The following is a 19,770-nucleotide window of genomic DNA, read 5'->3' on the forward strand; positions in this document are numbered from 1 at the left end:
TCGGGGGTAACTACCACTTTGGGGTACCCATTGTCAGGCTCACAGGACGAAGCGGACAAAGTATCGAGTACCGGGTGTAGAGAAGTCTCTCTCCATTTGTTATCGAGTGGTATCCCGGAGGATTCAGGAGGCAACAGGGGGACCTCCACCAGGTAGTAGAGGTGCACAGACTCTGAGGTAACCACAGCTTTGGAGCATCCTTGGACATGCACACCGGTTAAAGTGGGTGAAGCATCTGATGCCGGGTGCAGGAAGTTCTCCTGTGTGGAGTCTGGATGGGCAGAAGTCTCTTCGGGCAGGAGAACTGGTGCACTACCCACGCACATTACCCGTTGGGGCTTCTCCGGGATACAGGGAGATGAAGCTTCAGTAGGGACTTCAAGGTTGGGGTCAGGAGGTCTCAGGGAGGACAGACCCTGGCGTGACGGCTTGCCTCTACGTCTAGCACGTCTGGACTGCCTCTTGAGGTTGGGAGAAGTATTCCGGAAAGCATAGTCACCCTGTGAGGATTCTGGGTGGGCAGTAGTCTCATTGGGCTGGAGGACTATTGCGCTACCCACACACATTACCCATCGGGGCTGCTCCGGGATATTGGGAAGTGAAGCTTCAGCAGGGGCTTCAGGGTTAGGGTCCTCGAAGACCACACGAAAGGCCACCAGGAAGGCCTGCAGGTCAAGGACGACAGGATCCCATGCTTCCCATAGGGGGGTGACCCATTTCAAGGCATCACCCGCTAGGTAGTCAATCATAAAGGCCACTTTAGCCCAATAGGAAGGAAAATAGAGAGGGTAGGCCTTAAAGTGTAGCATGCATTGCTCCACAAATGCACGACACTGTCTTGGAACCCCATAGTAACGTGGCGGATCCGCAGGAACGAGAGCTGATAGATCCATCTGGACGGTGCGTAATTCGCCTGGAACTCAGCTAAGGGAAAAAAAAATGTATCTATTTATTTTTAATGCATGTATTCACTAGAAAACGTCTCAGAGAGCGAAGGCCGTGGGGCTCAACGGGAACCATGGCCTGAGCATGCTGTTATGCACACGCCCGGACTGACTGGCGTGTGCGGGAGTAGTGGTTCCACTGGACCATGAACCGGAGAGTGCCTAGAGGGGCGTGACTAAGTATCTGGCCGATCCGACCAAGGTGGCACGACGGCATACGACGCCAGTGCACCAAGGAGAAACCGGGCAGAGGGACCAGGTGCTACTCCAGGTCAAACTCCGGACACGGGGGTTGACCCACACAGGGATTACTGGAACAGGCAGGTTAGGCTGGCACAGACTGGTGGATATAAGCGAACACGGCAGGTATGCAGACGGGTGGATACAGGCGAGTATGCAGGCGGGGAGGTACTGGCCGAAAGGATGGGCTGGAGCACAGAGAGGACAAGACCCAGTACAGACTGGGTCACAGAAACAGAACCGCAGATGCAGTAGCCAAACACAGCAGAGAGGGAATGCCCGAAGCGGTGGGCAAGAGCAGAGCAGGACGGGAATGCCGGAGCAGCGAGCGCAAGCAGAGCAGGACAGGACTGCCGGAGCAGCGAGCAGATGCAGAGCAGGACGGGACTGCCGGAGCAGCGAGCAGAAGCAGAGCAGGACAGGACTGCCGGAGCAGCGAGCAGATGCAGAGCAGAAACCGCAGGAGCGGCAAGCAAGGCAAGAGCAGAGTGGAAACCGCAAGAGCGGCAAGCTAAGCAGGAGCAGAGCGGAAACCGCAGAGCGGTAAACAAGGCAGGAGCAGAGCGGAAACCGCAGAACGGTAAACAAGACAGGAGCAGAGCGGAAACCGCAGAGCGGTAAACAAGGCAGGAGCAGAGCGGAAACCGCAGAGCGGCTAAGTAGGCAGGAGCAGAGCGGAAACCGCAGAGCAGCAAACAAGGCAGGAGCAGAGCGGAAACCGCAGAGCAGTAAACAAGGCAGGAGCAGAGCGGAAACCGCAGAGCGGCTAAGTAGGCAGGAGCAGAGCGGAAACCGCAGAGCGGCTAAGTAGGCAGGAGCAGAGCGGAAACCGCAGAGCGGCAAACAAGGCAAGAGCAGGGCAGAAACCGCAAGAGCGGCAAGTGAAGCAGGAGCAGAGCGGAAACCGTAGAGCGGTAAACAAGGCAGTAACAGAGCGGAAACCGCAGAGCGGTAAACAAGGAAGGAGCAGAGCGGAAACCGCAGAGCGGTAAACAAGGCAGGAGCAGAGCGGAAACCGCAGAGCGGCAAACAAAGCAGAGCAGGGGGGACAGGGCTCTGTTCACACGGAACAGACAGGAAGAGAAAGGCAAAGCCAGATACCCACAGGGTACTTGCAGTGAAGTAGCGAGTGGACCACAAACTCACAAACGGGAGTACAGAGACAACAAGCAGGAGTTAGGTACGAGTTCAGACTCTGCAGAAAAAGGAAGGGAACGGACATAGAGGCAAAACAGGTAAAGGATAGGAGAGAGTTCAGACTGGAACTGAGTGTACGGAGGAGACCGACACTGCAGCAGGATACAGGAGCGGGTCTGGGAATACGGCCCCCAGAGAGGCGGGACGAACAGGCAAGGAGCGTGTTCAGACAGGACAGACAAGATACAGGAGCGGGTCTAGGTAATCGGCCCCTAGAAGGCGGGAGGAACAGGTTAGGAGCGTGTTCAGACAGGACTGGAAATACAGCCTCCAGGAGAGGCAGCAGGCAAGAGTACACAGACAGGACTCAGTTCAGACACGGGAACTTATACCGCAAGGCAGGAGACATAGACAGGACTCAGTTCAGACACGGGAACTGATACCGCAAGGCAGGAGACAAAGACAGGACTCAGTTCAGACATGGGAACTGATACCGCAAGGCAGGAGACATAGACAGGACTCAGTTCAGACACGGGAACTGATACCACAAGGCAGGAGACAAAGAACGGGACCTGGCATCTTCAGAGTGCAAGCACACACTGAATGAAACACTATGCTTAGGCAGGGATAGATGGAAGCAGCTGAGCTATATACCAGGTGACAGACAGCAATAGGCTGAGGACGCACAAGGGGTGTGACCCACAGCAGTATAAAAGCAGGAAGTGATCGGGCGCCGCACTTAAGCAGCAGAAACAGACACAAACAAACAGCATGGAGGGAAGCCAGAGAGACATTCTGGACAGGAGATCAAGTGCGCGCTCTTGCACAGTGGGAGATGGACCACTATGCAAGGACGCCGCCAGGTATGTTACACTCGCCACCAAGTGATCCTGAGAAAGGCTGGCCGGGCGATGGATCAAGCAGCGTCTACTGGCAATACCACCTTGGATACGCCCATTCTCGTCTGATCTCGAAAGCAAAGCAGGGCTGGGCTCAGACAGTACTTGGATGGGAGACCTCCTGGGAACACCGGGTGCCGTAGACCATTTTGATAACGTTTTGCCCTACTGCCCAGCTCGGCTAGCATGGAACGGCGCCTTGCCGGACACCGACCTTAAGTAACTTAGATGATGGAAGCCCCAAGGCCTCTGAGCCGGTTGGCAGCTATGTACGCTACCCCGCCGCCTTCACGCAGGCCTGACACCGAGTTCCTTGTCACGGCTAGGAGTGCTTATTGACTCCGCAGCTCGGCGTGTGGAAATGATGGCATTAAAAGCACCCGGGGCCGTGAAGGGGCCAGGCTTTCAGCAGGTGCCCAGGGAAGGTGTTGGATGCCGGCCGTCTAGCGAGGGCCAGCAGAAGTAACATGTATCTCTGCAAAGAAGCTTGTGTAACCAAGCCAGACGGCTGACAAAGAGCTAACCTCAGTGAAAGGAAGGTGCGGAAGGAATTGGGGAGGGGGGGTGATTCCTGATAGGGCCCTGAAATCATAAAACAGGCAGGAGAGTCTGACGCATGGTGACGGAGAGGTTGTAGGGGCAGATAGGGGGTGTTGTCACGTGCGAGCACGTGTGCATGCTGGCTTGTGTGTGAGAGTGCGCTTCCTAGGTGTGGCGCGCTGCAGACAGTCAAAGGGATTGTTCCCTTTCATTAAAAGTTAATCCCCGGCTGTAGGCTATTAGAAAGCAACTAACCGCGCTCTACTCAACCCTACCCGGGTCTACCGGTGAGTCTCGCCTCTGCTCCCGGCCTGTGGCATTGGCCGTGAAGCTGACGTTCCGTCGACAGCGCTGCAGCCGATCAGTGAGATCAGTGGCTCTGAGTGGGGCGTTGTGTCTACAAGACCTTTTAAGGAAGCCAGCAAAAAAATTGAAGAGAAGGGAAAGCACAAAAGGACCTGGTCTTGCTGAGCACTGGAAAGGGCAGCAGGCAGCCAGACGTCAAAGTAGAAAAGCAGCAAGTGAGAGACTTGTCTCTGCCTATGGCCACACCACCCTGAACACGCCTGATCTTGTCTGATCTCAGAAGCTAAGCAGGGTTGGGCCTGGTTAGTACTTGGATGGGAGACCACCTGGGAATACCAGGTGCTGTAGGCTTTTGCTTTTTCCTTCCTTCCACCAGCTGGGGGCACTCTCTTCTATGTCTTTTTTCCATTCCCTTTCACAAGTGCACACATTCATTCTCTTTTCTTTTTTTCATTTGCTTTCTCTCTTGCGCTATTTCATCTCTGCAAAATACCAGCATCCTTCTGATCACCGTGGGCCTCCAGCATTGTTGCTTCTTTACTTTTAATACTAGGCTCCTTTTCACCAGGACCAGCGTCTCCCGCGTGGCTGGAGGCAACCACCGGTAACCCCAAGCAGAAGACCTTTTCAGGCAACACGACCCTCCCCCCTGAAGAGCAGCTCAAAGTCACTGGCAACCATCTCACCCTCTTCCTTCAATCACCCCTGGACATCTCACTCCGCCCCCAAGTTACGGATCCAGCTTGCTCTTTCTGTCACATTACCGCGTTGAAGGGTTTAGCCTGCAGGAGACCCTGCGCCGAGAAATTTTTGAAGACACCTGATGCGGCGGGTGAATCACTGCTAAACAAACCACACCTGTAGGGACGGCAAAGCCTTTGCATGGACCCTTCGGAGCCCGCCCCGTCACGGCCAGATTGCTCGCCACCAAGCGATCCTGAGAAAGGCTGGCCGGGCGATGGATCGAGCAGCGTCTACTGGCCATACCACCTTGGATACACCCGATCTCGTCTGATCTCAAAAGCAAAGCAGGGCTGGGCTCAGACAGTACTTGGATGGGAGACCTCCTGGGAACACCGGGTGCTGTAGACCATTTTGATGACGTTTTGCCCTACTGCCCAGCTCGGCTAGCATGGAACGGCGCATTGCCGTACACCGACCTTAAGTAACTTAGATGATGGAAGCCCCAAGGCCTCTGAGCCAGTTGGCAGCTAAGTACGCTACCACGCAGGCTTGACACCGAGCTCCTTGTCACGGTTAGGAGTGCTTATTGACTCCGCTGCTCGCCGGGTGGAAATGATGGCGTTAAAAGCAACCGGGGCCGTGAAGGGGCCAGGCATTCAGCAGGTGCCCAGGGAAGGTTTTGGATGCCGGTCGCCTAGCGAGGGCCAGCAGAAGTAACATGTTTCTCTGCAAAGAAGCTTGTGTAACCAAGCCAGACGGCTGACAAAGAGCTAACCTCAGTGCAAGGAAGGCAAGGAAGGAATTGGGGAGAGGGGGGGTGATTCCTGCTAGGGCCCTGAAATAATAAAACAGGCAGGAGAGTCTGACGCATGGTGACGGAGAGGTTGTAGGGGCAGATAGGGGGTGTTGTCACGTGCGAGCACGTGTGCATGCTGGCTTGTGTGTGAGAGTGCGCTTCCTAGGTGTGGCGCACTACAGACAGTCAAAGGGATTGTTCCCTTTCATTAAAAGTTAATCTCCGGCTGCAGGCTATTAGAAAGCAACTAACCGCGTTCTACTCACCCTACCCGGGTCTACCGGTGAGTCTCGCCTCTGCTCCCGGCCTGTGGCATTGGCCGTGAATCTGACGTTCCGTCGATAGCGCTGTAGCCGATCAGTGAGCTCAGCGGCTCTGAGTGGGGCGTTGTGCCTATAAGACCTTTTAAGGAAGCCAGCAAAAAAATTGAAGAGAAGGGAAAGCACAAAATGACCTGGTCTTGCTGAGCACTGGAAAGGGCAGCCGGCAGCCGGCAGCCAGACGTCAAAGTAGAAAAGCAGCAAGTGAGAGGCTTGTATCTGCCTATGGCCGCACCACCCTGAACACGCCCGAGCTCATCTGATCTCGGAAGCTAAGCAAGGTCAGGCCTGGTTAGTACTTGGATGGGAGGCTGTAAAATTATACTCTTCCATATTTTTCTACTGAGGACTTCTCAAAGTATCAATATCACGATATTCTTATAAAAAAATGTATCTATTTATTCTTGGATTGTCCATTAAAAAGAATCAGATTGCAGCAGGTACATACAATAATTAGTTATAAAGTAATTGTCCATTTGTTCATAATTAGCTTAATTGTTGAGATTCACCCATCTTTCCTTGGATCCTGGCTGGTAAATCATGTATTTGTCCAGCATGTGTCCAGGCCTACATGTCATCTGCTTCTCAGCATGAAGATTCTGTGTCTTGTGGGGTGGGCAGAGCAAGAGAGCCCCCCCTTTCTGTACCATGGGCTTTTATAGCCAGTCGTATAGCACACCTGTTCTACATATGGTAGTGAACCAAAAATACACACACAACTAGCGCCTGTCAACTAGACACGATGGCTGAGGCATAGAACTCAGAAAAATGATTATCGATTAACATTCCAAATGAATTTCCATAATTAACCATTTAACATTTCCCCCTTTTTGAGAATAAAAGGACTTTAACTGAAATTTCTCAAAAGAAGATACATTCATCAATCATTTTTTCTTTCCTTCTTCCTTGGCAATATCATTAAATTTCCATAATAATAATAATAGTAATAATAGTATCAATATCGGATTATTGTTATATAATGATGTGAATTCATGTTATGGTAAGCCGCGACTAATATTCATTTAATATGTATAATTATACTTCCCTATATCTAAATTGAAGCAATCGCGGGTTCAATCGTCATCATCTGATTTCATCGGGTCGTCGTCTCGTCTTCTTCTTGGTTCTTTTATAACACATTCTTTAGATGAAAACTCTTTTGAAATAAATTACAGCATGTAGATATTGTACAGTCCATAATTGTGTTCATTATTGTTCAGTCCATAAACTGTACTCTTTATTAGAAAGATCATGTGTGTCAGTTGATAAGAAAACAAAGTCCATGGATGAAATGTAGCTTTAATATCTGTGCAGTGTCACCTGGACTTATGTTGGATCGTCTTTGGAATCTTCCGTGTGTCCGCACTGGTCTCGTGTCACTTTTGGAACAGATGTGACGTCTTTGGTCAGTAAAGCAAGGGTTAACTTGACACTTTCCTGCTTTATATAGCACCATAACCAGTACTCAGTCCTTTATATACAGGACACATATGCCAGGTATTACCTGTTCACCAGCTTTCATTGAAGCGTTGCAGGTGATAAGAAACCAGTGGAACGTGATGAAACTTGAACACAACACAGTACATATAGGATCATCGTCCTCTGCCGTCCTGGTGATCAGTGGTGTGAATTGTATTGTATGTAATGGACACAGTCTAATATAACACTCAGCATTCACACCTGTTACCTTCTGAGACGTCCGGATATCAGTTGCTTCTTCTTGTAACTTTTGAGAATCTCTTTGATTTATAAAAATTAAAAGTCTTTATTAAGATAGAATTCATAATTGCGATGTCTTGATTGAAGTCTTCATTCCCTAATCTGATACCAAATCTGGCAGTTTTTCCTAACCTATAATATCACAGCGTACCATAGCAATCAGTAATATCCATCTAATTATTATCAAAATATTAAAATAAATTATGTTTGGAATAATGAACAATAATAGATAATAATTCATTATCAATCAAGTTCTCCATATGATAGAACATTTTTATGTCATAGGTGTAATTACCTTTTCCAACCCATAGGTTATTTTGAAAAAACAAGTTTTTATATCATTATTAAACCAATAATATCAAAGAATGTATACTCCTGAACCAAAATTAATAAATATATGAATGTATGAATGAATGAATGAATGAATGAATGAATGAATAAATGAATGAATGAATTGTTGTGTTTACTCAGAAAATGTAAACATTTTTTTCCTTAGCAATATATATTTAATGAAGCAATACTCTTGTATTAGACATTACTTTATTAAATATTAATGTGTTTTCTCAATTGAGAAATTGAACTCAAATAAAATCAAATGAGAATTAAAAAATTTAAAAATAGAAAAATAAGAAGTATAAAGTAAGAATAAAATTTTAAAAATGAAAAATAAAATTAAGAGTAAAAATAAGAATAAAAATAAGGCCTTTAAATTTTAATGACAAATGCAGAGTAATTATATTCTCCATAAAAAATACCCTTATATCTCCATTATCTGGATGATTTCATATTTGTCATAACCTTGTACCACCAAAAAATATTAAATTATGCAACTTTGCATGTAATACCCTTCTTAATTATACCATAGTACCTTATTATTATTTCTTCTTTATTAAAATGTGTGGAAAATAAGTATTGATCAAAAATTGATTATGTAATCAGGATCAAAAACACATTTTCCCCCTTAATACCAAAAATATTATTTTATAAAATTTATGTATATATCAGAACCAAATTAAAAATAATTATTCTTCTAGAAATATTGTGCATAAATTTCATATCGATGAGTAGCATAAATTTCACTAAAGAGAGGTGTGTACCTATTTAGGTAACCATTAAAAATAATATTATAGTTATTCAAGAATATTATCATGTGGAAAATTATTCTAAATATAAATTTGCTTTGTAAACCATTTTGATGTGTGGTTGCCCTTATTCACTATTAGTTAAATCAAGAAATAATAATTATTAAAGAAGTATAGAAATATATATATGTAGATACAGTACATGTACAGTAGATGTCTAATACAAGAGTATTGCTTCATTAAATATATATTGCTAAGGAAAAAAATGTTTACATTTTTTGAGTAAACACAACAATTCATTTATTCATTTATTCATTCATTCATTCATTCATACATTCATATATTTATTCATTTTGGTTCAGGAGTATACATTCTTTGATATTATTGGTTTAATAAAGATATAAAAACTTGTTTTTTCAAAATACACTGACACCTATGGGTTGGAAAAGGTAATTACACCTATGATATAAAAATGTTCTATCATATGGAGAACTTGATTGATAATGAATTATTATCTATTATTGTTTATTATTCCAAACATAATTTATTTTAATATTTTGATAATAATTAGATGGATATTACTGATTGCTATGGTACGCTGTGATATTATCAGATGAGATCGGGCGTATCCAAGGTGGTATGGCCAGTAGACGCTGCTCGATCCATCGCCCGGCCAGCCTTTCTCAGGATCGCTTGATGGCGAGCAATCTGGCCGTGACGGGGCGGAATCCGAAGGGTCCATGCAAAGGCTGTGCCATCCCTACAGGTGTGGTTTGTTTAGCAGTGACTCACCCGCCGCATCAGGTGTCTTCAAAAATGTCTCGGCGCAGGGTCTCCTGCAGGCTAAACCCTTCATCGTGGTAATGTGACAGAAAGAACAAGCTGGACCCGTAACTTGGGGGCGGAGCGAGACGTCCAGGGGTGAATGAAGGAAGAGGGTGAGATGGTTGCCAGTGACTTTGAGCTGCTCTTCAGGGGGGAGGGTCGTGTTGCCTGCAAAGGTCTTCTGCTTGGGGTTACCGGTGGTTGCCTCCAGCCACGCGGGAGACGCTGGTCCTGGTGAAAAGGAGCCTAGTATTAAAAGTAAAGAAGCAACAATGCTAGAGGCCCACGGTGATCAGAAGGATGCTGGTATTTTGCAGAGATGAAATAGCGCAAGAGAGAAAGCAAATGAAAAAAAGAAAAGAGAATGAATGTGTGCACTTGTGAAAGGGAATGGAAAAAAGGCATAGAAGAGAGTGCACCCTGCTGGTGGAAGGAAGGAAAAAGCAAAAGCCTACAGCACCTGGCATTCCCAGGTGGTCTCCCATCCAAATACTAATCAGGCCCAACCCTGCTTAGCTTCTGAGATCAGATGAGATTGGGCGTGTTCAGGGTGGTGTGGCCGTAGGCAGAGACAAGCCTCTCACTTGCTGCTTTTCTACTTTGACGTCTGGCTGCCGGCTGCCCTTTCCAGTGCTCAGCAAGACCAGGTCCTTTTTTGCTTTCCCTTCTCTTCAGTTTTTTTGCTGGCTTCCTTAAAAGTTCTTGTAGACAGAATGCCCCACTCAGAGCCGCTGAGCTCACTGATCGGCTGCAGCGCTGTCGACGGAACTTCAGCTTCACGGCCAATGCCACAGGCCGGGAGCAGAGGCGAGACTCACCGGTAGACCCGGGTAGGGTGAGTAGAGCGCGGTTAGTTGCTTTCTAATAGCCTGCAGCCGGGGATTAACTTTTAATGAAAGGGAACAATCCCTTTGACTGTCTGCAGCGCACCACACCTAGGAAGCGCATTCTCACACACAAGCCAGCATGCACACGTGATCGCACGTGACAACACCCCCTATCTGCCCCTACAACCTCTCCGTCACCATGCGTCAGACTCTCCTGCCTGTTTTATGATTTCAGAGCCCTAGCAGGAATCACCCCCCCCTCCCCAATTCCTTCCGCACCTTCCTTGCACTGAGGTTAGCTCTTTGTCAGCCCTCTGGCTTGGTTACACAAGATTCTTTGCAGAGAAACATGTTACTTCTGCTGGCCCTCGCTAGGCGGCCAGCATCCAAAACCTTCCCTGGGCACCTGCTGAAAGCCTGGCCCCTTCACGGCCCCGGGTGCTTTTAACGCCATCATTTCCAGACGGCGAGCTGCGGAGTCAATAAGCTCTCCTAACCGTGGCAAGGAGCTCGGTGTCAGACGTGCGTGAAGGCAGCAGGGTAGCGTACTTAGCTACCAACTGGCTCAGAGGTCTTGGGGCTTCCATCATCTAAGTTACTTAAGGTCGGTGTCCGGCAAGGCGCCGTTCCATGCTAGCCGAGCTGGGCAGTAGGGCAAAACGTCATCAAAATAGTCTACAGCACCCTGTGTTCCCAAGAGGTCTCCCATCCAAGTACTAACCAGGCCCAACCCTGCTTAGCTTCCAAGATCAGATGAGATCGGGCGTGTTCAGGGTGGTATGGCCAGTAGACGCTGCTTGATCCATCGCCCGGCCAGCCTTTCTCAGGATCGCTTGATGGCGAGCAATCTGGCCGTGACGGGGCGGGCTCCGAAGGGTCCATGCAAAGGCTGTGCCGTCCCTACAGGTGTGGTTTGTTTAGCAGTGATTCACTCGCCGCATCAGGTGTCTTCAAAAATGTCTCGGCGCAGGGTCTCCTGCAGGCTAAACCCTTCATCGCGGTAATGTGACAGAAAGAGCAAGCTGGACCCGTAACTTGGGGGTGGAGCGAGACGTCCAGGGGTGAATGAAGGAAGAGGGTGAGATGGTTGCCAGTGACTTTGAGCTGCTCTTCAGGGGGGAGGGTCGTGTTGCCTGCAAAGGTCTTCTGCTTGGGGTTACCGGTTGTTGCCTCCAGCCACACGGGAGATGCTGGTCCTGGTGAAAATGAGCCTAGTATTAAAAGTAAAGAAGCAACAATGCTGGAGGCCCACGGTGATCAGAAGGATGCTGGTATTTTGCAGAGATGAAATAGCGCAAGAGAGAAAGCAAATGAAAAAAAGAAAAGAGAATGAATGTGTGCACTTGTGAAAGGGAATGGAAAAAAGCATAGAAGAGAGTGCCCCCTGCTGGTGGAAGGAAGGAAAAAGCAAAACCCTAGGGCACCTTGTATTCCCAGGCAGTCTCCCATCCAAATACTAACCAGGCCCAACCCTGCTTAGCTTCCAAGATCAGACAAGATCAGGCGTGTTCAGGGTGGTGTGACCCTAGGCAGAGACAAGCCTCTCACTTGCTGCTTTTCTACTTTGACGTCTGGCTGCCGGCTGCCCTTTCCAGTGCTCAGTAAGACCAGGTCCTTTTGTGCTTTCCCTTCTCTTCAATTTTTTTGCTGGCTTCCTTAAAAGGTCTTGTAGACACAACGCCCCACTCAGAGCCGCTGAGCTCACTGATCAGCTGCAGCGCTGTCGACGGAACGTCGGCTTCACGGCCAATGCCACAGGCCGGGAGCGGAGGCGAGACTCACCGGTAGACCCGGGTAGGGTGAGTAGAGCACGGTTAGTTGCTTTCTAATTGCCTGCAGCCGGGGATTAACTTTTAATGAAAGGGAACAATCCCTTTGACTGTCTGCAGCGCGCCACACCTAGGAAGCACACTCTCACACACAAGCCAGCATGCACACGTGCTCGCATGTGACAACACCCCCTATCTTCCCCTACAACCTCTCCGTCACCATGCGTCAGACTCTCCTGCCTGTTTTATGATTTCAGGGCCCTAACAGGAATCACCCCCCCCCACTCCCCAATTCCTTCCGCACCTTCCTTGCACTGATGTTAGCACTTTGTCAGCCGTCTGGCTTGGTTACACAAGCTTCTTTGCAGAGAAAAATGTTACTTCTGCTGGCCCTCGCTAGGCGGCCGGCATCCAAAACCTTCCCTGGGCACCTGCTGAAAGCCTGGCCCCTTCACGGCCCCGGGTGCTTTTAACGCCATCATTTCCACACGGCGAGCTGCGGAGTCAATAAGCACTCCTAGCCGTGGCAAGGAGCTCGGTGTCAAGCCTGCATGAAGGCTGCGGGGTAGCGTACTTAGCTGCCAACTGGCTCAGAGGCCTTGGGGCTTCCATCATCTAAGTTACTTAAGATCGGTGTCCGGCAAGGCGCCGTTCCATGCTAGCCGAGCTGGGCAGTAGGGCAAAACGTCATCAAAATGGTCTACAGCACCCAGTGTTCCCAGGAGGTATCCCATCCAAGTACTGTCCGAGCCCAGCCCTGCTTTGCTTCTGAGATCAGACAAGATCAGGCGTATCCAAGGTGGTATGGCCAGTAGACGCTGCTTGATCCATCGCCCGGCCAGCCTTTCTCAGGATCGCTTGGAGGCGAGCAATCTGGCCGTGACGGGGCGGGCTCCGAAGGGTCCATGCAAAGGCTGTGCCGTCCCTACAGGTGTGGTTTGTTTAGCAGTGATTCACCCGCCGCATCAGGTGTCTTCAAAAATGTCTCGGCGCAGAGTCTCCTGCAGGCTAAACCCTTCATCACGGTAATGTGACAGAAAGAGCAAGCTGGACCCGTAACTTGGGGGCGGAGCGAGACGTCCAGGGGTGAATGAAGGAAGAGGGTGAGATGGTTGCCAGTGACTTTGAGCTGCTCTTCAGGGGGGAGGGTCGTGTTGCCTGCAAAGGTCTTCTGTTTGGGGTTACCGGTGGTTGCCTCCAGCCACGCGGGAGACGCTGGTCCTGCTGAAAAGGAGCCTAGTATTAAAAGTAAAGAAGCAACAATGCTGGAGGCCCACGGTGATCAGAAGGATGCTGGTATTTTGCAGAGATGAAATAGCGCAAGAGAGAAAGCAAATGAAAAAAAGAAAAGAGAATGAATGTGTGCACTTGTGAAAGGGAATAGAAAAAAGGCACAGAAGAGAGTGCCCCCTGCTGGTGGAAGGAAAGAAAAAGCAAAAGCCTACAGCACCTGGTAGTCCCAGGCTGTCTCCCATCCAAGTACTAACCAGGCATGACACTGCTTAGCTTCCGAGATCAGACGAGATCAGGCATGTTCAGGGTGGTGTGGCCATAGGCAGAGACAAGCCTCTCACTTGCTGCTTTTCTACTTTGAAGTCTGGCTGTCGGCTGCCCTTTCCAGTGCTCAGCAAGACCAGGTCCTTTTGTGCTTTCCCTTCTCTTCAATTATTTTGCTGGCTTCCTTAAAAGGTCTTGTAGACACAACTAGTGTTGAGCCACCCCCGTAGTGTTCGAGTTCGGTTCGGTTCGTCGAACACCCGTGTGTTCGCCGAACTGTTCGTCGAACACCTTCGAACACCGTTAAAACCAATGGCAGGCAAACAAAAACACATAGAAACACATAGAAAACACCTTCAAAGGTGTCCAAAAGCTGACAAACTGCTCAGAAGACATAACTAACACATGGAAAAGTGACAAGTACATATAGTCATGCGAAAATAAAAGAGGTGGAGGAGTAAAAGGAGGGGGAGACACAGATATAGGCATGTCATGCCCTTCTAAAATCCAAAAAGTGAGAAGCCGACATGGCCAGTCCGTTCCTGCCCGTGCCACCTCCGTGTCGCCGGGTTTGTGCCAGAGCCGCGGTGGACCCTGACGGCCAGCCCCCCTCTCCTAATACTGGTGCCTGTCCGCTGGTGGGTGGAGCCCCCCGCGGTGGGGGGGGGTAACATCTGCAGAAGAAAGACCATCTTCCAGCCAAACTAACATGTCGACTTCTTTTCGTGGACAATGTGATGCGATCCCTTTGTTACGGACACGCCCATCGCTACAAATTCCAGATGAGGCACAAAAACAGCAGGTGCTTCAGCGGATATCAAGTGCTCCTTCAAGTGGGCTCTCCTCCACCTCAACTTCAACATCACAAATACTCCAGTCCTCAGAGGTGTCACCCCAATCGCACTTGCTTCCTCACAGCTCCCAAGTCTCCAGCTGCCCGTCTGAGTATGGGGTAACACAGATGGTTGAGTCTGCACAGCTGTTTACTCATACTATAGCCTGGGAAACGGAGGTCTGCTCCAGAGCTTCTGTTAATCCAGACGAGGAAATGATCTGCACTGATGCCCAGAATCTTTATAAGTCGGATCCAGGACCAGATGAAGAAGGTTCTGAGCATAATGTAGACCCTCGTTCCCAAATTGTAACTCCTGTTGGTGGAGACAATGATGAAGACGATGATGAGACTCAAATACCTGATTGGAGCGACAACTTGACTTTTCGGTCAGGGCAGGAAGAGGTTGGCTTTGAGGACGACGGGTGTGATAACACACAGGGTGATGATGACAAGGTTGGAGATCCCACTTACTGTCAACCCACAGTCAGCCAGTCGATGAGGTCACCCGGGCCTTTGCCTGGCCTTTGGGATGTCGCGGTGGTCGGCTCCCTGGCCCGTACCCTGGGGTCACTCTTTAAAAGGGTGGATAATTGTTAATTTTATAAGAGTTTGTGACACCACCTGTGGTATCTGGTGATAAGCACCAGCGCTGCAGCAGTCCACTGAGGCCCGTGATAAGGCAGCTCGATGGTATAGCTCCCCACAGGTGGAGCTAGGTCTCAGGGCAGCGTATGCAGGGGGAATGCAGGACAGGCGAGACCCAGCTGGGTCAGAGCAAGAACGGAAACGGACACGGTAGTCACTTCAGTACCTTTTACTGGAGGAAATTCAGGCACATCCTGGAGCACTGTAGGGTGAAGGGTGCATATCAGGATCATCCCCAATGAGTGGGTGTAGGGCCTCCTGTTTCTTGCCTCTGCGCAGTAAGTTTCTGACCTGCCTGGAGCTAGGCCTAACTTTGTCTCTGTCCTGCGCTGGCTGACCTTGTGGTAGGGCCTTCTCTTGAAGTTCACGCTCCCAGTATGCGGGGCCTAAGCGTCTCCTGGCTCTGTTACGTATCAGCACCTTAGCGATCCTGGGACTTGTAGTTCTCCAGGGATTCCGGTTATGCCTTACTGGGTCATAGAGATCCCGGTAAGCTCGGATCCGGTGTCCGGTAAATGCTTCGGGGTGAGCTGGTTAAGCTCCTCTGCCCCTTATGTACTAACTCGCCACTCGCCTTCGGCCTACTCGGGCCCTCAATAGGCTATACACACTAACGGCAGCTTGCCGCGCTTCACCGATCTTATGACGCCGGCACACGTTAAGCTCTATCTGGGCTCCCTGAATCTAGCTAGCAGGAGCCTCGTGCTCCACTGTTGAACTATTAACTGAGTTCTCTAGACTAGACTGAGCTCCACTGCAGACTGACCTCTCTTAGGCTTCTCTACTGCAGGAACTCTTCAGAGGAACTGAACTGCCTAGCTCCACCTTCCCTATTTATATCCCTAACGGGCTCCCTCTGCTGGTCTGAGGTGGAAGGTGGAGATGTGTGAATGTTTATGGGGGCCTCTTGTGGAGGATTCCATCAATACACTCTTCTAGGATCTGTGATACCAAGCGCAGCGGGGCGTCACAGATGCTATTGACGACGAGGTTAGGTTGCGCCTTCCTGGACAGAGACGGAGTACTGGAAGCACGTCAACAACTGCATCCTCAACCACAACTCCGCCTCTGACCACAAGTCATAGTGGCTCTTCAGGTCGCATGGGCTCTAAGCCTTGCATAGCCTGGGCATTTATTCAGATCGATAAGGATGACCCAACTCGTGTTATCTGTAATATTTGTCACCAAAAGCTAAGTAGAGGCCAAAAAATCCATAGTTTGAGTATTTCATGCATGTACCGTCACATGGATATGAAGCATAAGTTGCAGTGGGAAGCTCACTGTGCTACAATGCGGCCTAGCAGGCTGGGCCAACCACCGTCTGCCCCATCTTGTGCATTCGCGGCCTCTTCATCCTCTGTGACTGGGGGGACAGAAGTCACACATGATTTTGGACGCAGACCTGCCACCTCTTTACCTGCAACAGCCAGTGTGATTGGCAGGTCGTCAGTTCATTGGGAAGTGGAAACACCTGCTGGTGTTGAGAGCTCTCTGACATCGAGAGCACCACCTTTGGATCAAGGCAACCTAACATGTCCGCCTGCATCTTCCTCACAGACCGGCAGTTTGCCAGGGACACCCTACTCAACCCCGTCAAAGCACAACAGCCAGCCCTCGGTCCCTCAGATGTGGACAAGTAAAAGACCATTTCCTCCTAGCCATGAGAAAGCTAAGAGGTTGAATTTCACCATCTGCAAGCTGTTGGCTACAGAAATGCTGCCTTTCCGCCTGGAGGACACAGTGGATTTTTGAGACCTTATGTCCGTCGCAGTGCCACAGTGTAGCATCGGCGTCTCTGCCCCGTTCTAGGCAGAGACGCCGTCCCTCTCACCTCCCCGCTCCTGGCGCGGTGTCCTCCAGCGCTGCTCTCCCCGCTGTTTCCGGCACTCGCTCCTTCCCCGGCAGTGTGCTTAGGGCGCGCGCGCGCGCGCTCCCCCTCTCTTAAAGGGACCGCGCGCGCCGTCCTAAGGAGTCCCCGGCCAATTGCCGGAGGACCTCCCATATAAAAGGCACCTCCTCCAAAATGGAGGTGCCCGAGCAATGTTGTAGCACTGTTCACTACTCTGCTTCAGCCCTCAGGTCCCGTTGCCAGTTACCTGCCAGATACCTGCCAGATTCCTGCCAGTCTGCTGTCTAATTCCTGCCTGATATCCTGCTACCTGCCTGCTAGCCTGAGGTCCGACGGTCTGCCTTACTACTCCTGTCAGTCTGTCTAAGGACCAGCTTGCCCGCTCACCTGGGAGCGCACATCAACTACCTGCCTGCTTGCCTGAGGTCCGACGGTCTGCCTTCCAACTCTTGTCAGTCTGTCTATGGACCAGCTTGCCCGCTCACCTGGGAGCGCACATCTGCTACCTGTCTGCTAGCCTACCTGGAGACTGTCCCGGTCACCTGCTGTGACTGCCTGCCTGGTCGCCACCCGCTCCCTTACAAGGACCGCCCCCTTGTATAGTAGCCCAGAGGTTCCGCCTCCCAGACCCATTACAGTTTGCTCGGGCCATGGAACCCGGTGGCCCCCAAGATCCCTCGCTCTCGGACCTGTGTCATGAACTGTCCCGTCAGAGGACCCAACAGGAGTCCATCCTGGGTCACCTGCGGAATGTCAATTCTCGCCTGGACACTCTGACTGCTCTGCCTGCAACCACCGCCAGTGCCATGACTCGCAATCCGGCAGCTCCACTGCCCACTAATAACAACGTATCCTACCCCGGACCCCGGCTTTCTGCACCTCCTCGTTTCGGAGGCGACTCCGCCCAGGCTCGGGGCTTCATAAATCAGTGCACCCTGCACTTTGAACTCCTGTCTCACCAGTTTAACTCCGACAGGGCCAAAATTGCCTTCATCATGTCCCATCTCACCGGAGAGGCCCTGGCCTGGCTAAATCCTCTATGGGAGAGAGGAGACCCCCTGGTGTCCGACTTGCCTGCCTTTCTCACGGCTTTCCGGAAAGTCTTCGACGAACCCGGACGGAAGACCTCATCCGCATCATCTCTGCTACGCCTCCGTCAGGGAAGTCTCACCGTGGGCCAATATGCCATACGGTTCCGTACCCTTGCCTCGGAGCTGGCCTGGGATAATGACGCTCTGGTTTCCGTCTTCTGGGAGGGTCTGTCCGGCCATATAAAAGATGAACTTGCCGGTCGGGATATTCCTACCACTCTCGATGACCTAATAACTCTTGCCACCCGGATTGACCTGCGGTTCCAGGAGCGTGCCAAAGAGGTCACCCGTGAGAGGAGGTTTCCACGTCTAGCTCCTACTTTTCAGAAACCCGTCACTCCCTCCGTCTCTCCTCAGCTACACTCTCCTGAGCCTATGCAGGTCGACCAGACCAAGATGGTCGGTTCTCGCCAAGAATCTCGCCAACCGAGGGAAGCTGTTTCTATTGTGGCAGTATGAAGCACTTCATCCGTTCCTGCCCGGAAAAGCCGGGAAACGCCAGTGTCTAGGACCACTCGGAGAGGTCGTCCTAGACAAAAGTAAGCCCTCTCCGTCTCTGACCTTACCGGTCTCTATTGCTTGGGGAGAAAACCGTCTCTTTGAACTCGCCCATCTGGATTCTGGAGCTGCTGGAAACCTCATCTCCCAGTCTCTGGTAGAGAGATACCATATTCCCACCAAGTCCCTGGCTGAACCATTGTCAGCCGCCTCCGTGGATGGAAGACTTCTCTCGGAGACCATCCTGCTCGTCACCGAACCCATAACCCTGCAGGTGGGAATGCTGCACTCTGAGGAGATCTCATTCCATGTGCTGTCCGGACTTTCTCACTCCCTGTTGCTAGGTCTACCTTGGCTCCAGACACATGAACCCGTATTGAACTGGCGGTCCGGTGAAGTACTCCGATGGGGTCCTGATTGCCATAGGACCTGCCTGGTCCCGGTCCGTCCACTTCGCCCTCAGCCTACTCCAGCTAACTTACCTGGTCTCCCGGCTCCCTACTGGCCCTATGCGGACGTCTTCGGTAAGAAGGAAGCTGAGACGTTGCCACCCCATAGGCCATACGATTGCCCGATCGACCTGGTACCTGGCACCACTCCTCCCCGTGGGCGTATCTACCCGTTGTCTGCAGCCGAGACCCGAGCCATGTCTGAGTACATTGAAGAGAATCTGGCTAGGGGATTTATCCGAAAATCTACCTCCCCGGCTGGAGTCGGATTCTTCTTTGTCAAAAAGAAAGACGGCTCGCTACGTCCCTGTATTGACTACAGAGGACTCAATCTCATCACGGTAAAAAACAAATATCCCCTGCCACTCATCTCCGAATTGTTTGACCGTCTCAAGGGCGCCAGGATCTTCTCCAAGCTGGATCTACGAGGAGCGTATAATCTGGTCCGTATCCGTCAAGGAGACGAGTGGAAGATGGCAATCAATACCCGGGACGGTCACTACGAGTACCTTGTGATGCCCTTCGGTCTCTGTAATGCTTCCGCGGTCTTTCAGGAACTAGTCAACGACATCTTCCGTGACCTCCTGTACTCCTGCGTAGTGGTATACCTGGACGATATCTTGGTCTTCTCTCCGGATCTCCCCACACACCGGAGGGATGTTCGTCAGGTCCTGCTTAGGCTTCGGCAGAACCACCTTTACGCCAAATACGAGAAGTGCCTCTTCGATCAGACCTCCCTTCCGTTCTTGGGCTATGTCATCTCCCAAACAGGTCTGCAAATGGATCCCGAGAAGCTCTCTTCCGTTCTAAAATGGCCT

At 50.6% G+C, this 19,770-nt stretch overlaps 3 non-coding genes and 5 pseudogenes across 3 annotated transcripts; 3 read left to right on the forward strand and 5 right to left on the reverse strand.

Moving 5' to 3' along the window:
- Window positions 1–3,246: 3,246 nt before the first annotated feature.
- Window positions 3,247–3,366, forward strand: LOC141269775 (5S ribosomal RNA; annotated as a pseudogene).
- A 932-nt stretch (window positions 3,367–4,298) lies between these two features.
- LOC141269124 (5S ribosomal RNA) lies at window positions 4,299–4,417 on the forward strand. The gene has a single exon (XR_012321475.1). It is a non-coding gene; the product is annotated as a 5S ribosomal RNA (ribosomal RNA).
- Window positions 4,418–5,038: 621 nt separating this feature from the next.
- On the forward strand, window positions 5,039–5,158 carry LOC141268252 (5S ribosomal RNA; annotated as a pseudogene).
- A 4,782-nt stretch (window positions 5,159–9,940) lies between these two features.
- Window positions 9,941–10,059, reverse strand: LOC141266767 (5S ribosomal RNA). The gene has a single exon (XR_012320792.1). It is a non-coding gene; the product is annotated as a 5S ribosomal RNA (ribosomal RNA).
- Window positions 10,060–10,991: 932 nt separating this feature from the next.
- On the reverse strand, window positions 10,992–11,111 carry LOC141266668 (5S ribosomal RNA). Its single transcript, XR_012320697.1, has one exon. It is a non-coding gene; the product is annotated as a 5S ribosomal RNA (ribosomal RNA).
- A 620-nt stretch (window positions 11,112–11,731) lies between these two features.
- LOC141269080 (5S ribosomal RNA) lies at window positions 11,732–11,850 on the reverse strand (annotated as a pseudogene).
- Window positions 11,851–12,785: 935 nt separating this feature from the next.
- LOC141268245 (5S ribosomal RNA) lies at window positions 12,786–12,905 on the reverse strand (annotated as a pseudogene).
- Window positions 12,906–13,526: 621 nt separating this feature from the next.
- Window positions 13,527–13,645, reverse strand: LOC141269883 (5S ribosomal RNA; annotated as a pseudogene).
- Between the last annotated feature and the right edge of the window lie 6,125 nt (window positions 13,646–19,770).

Source organism: Phyllobates terribilis, unplaced genomic scaffold (genome assembly GCF_046119375.1).
Source record: "Phyllobates terribilis strain yellow unplaced genomic scaffold, ASM4611937v1 Scaffold_4__5_contigs__length_816908805, whole genome shotgun sequence".
NCBI classification, from domain to species: Eukaryota; Metazoa; Chordata; class Amphibia; order Anura; family Dendrobatidae; genus Phyllobates; species Phyllobates terribilis.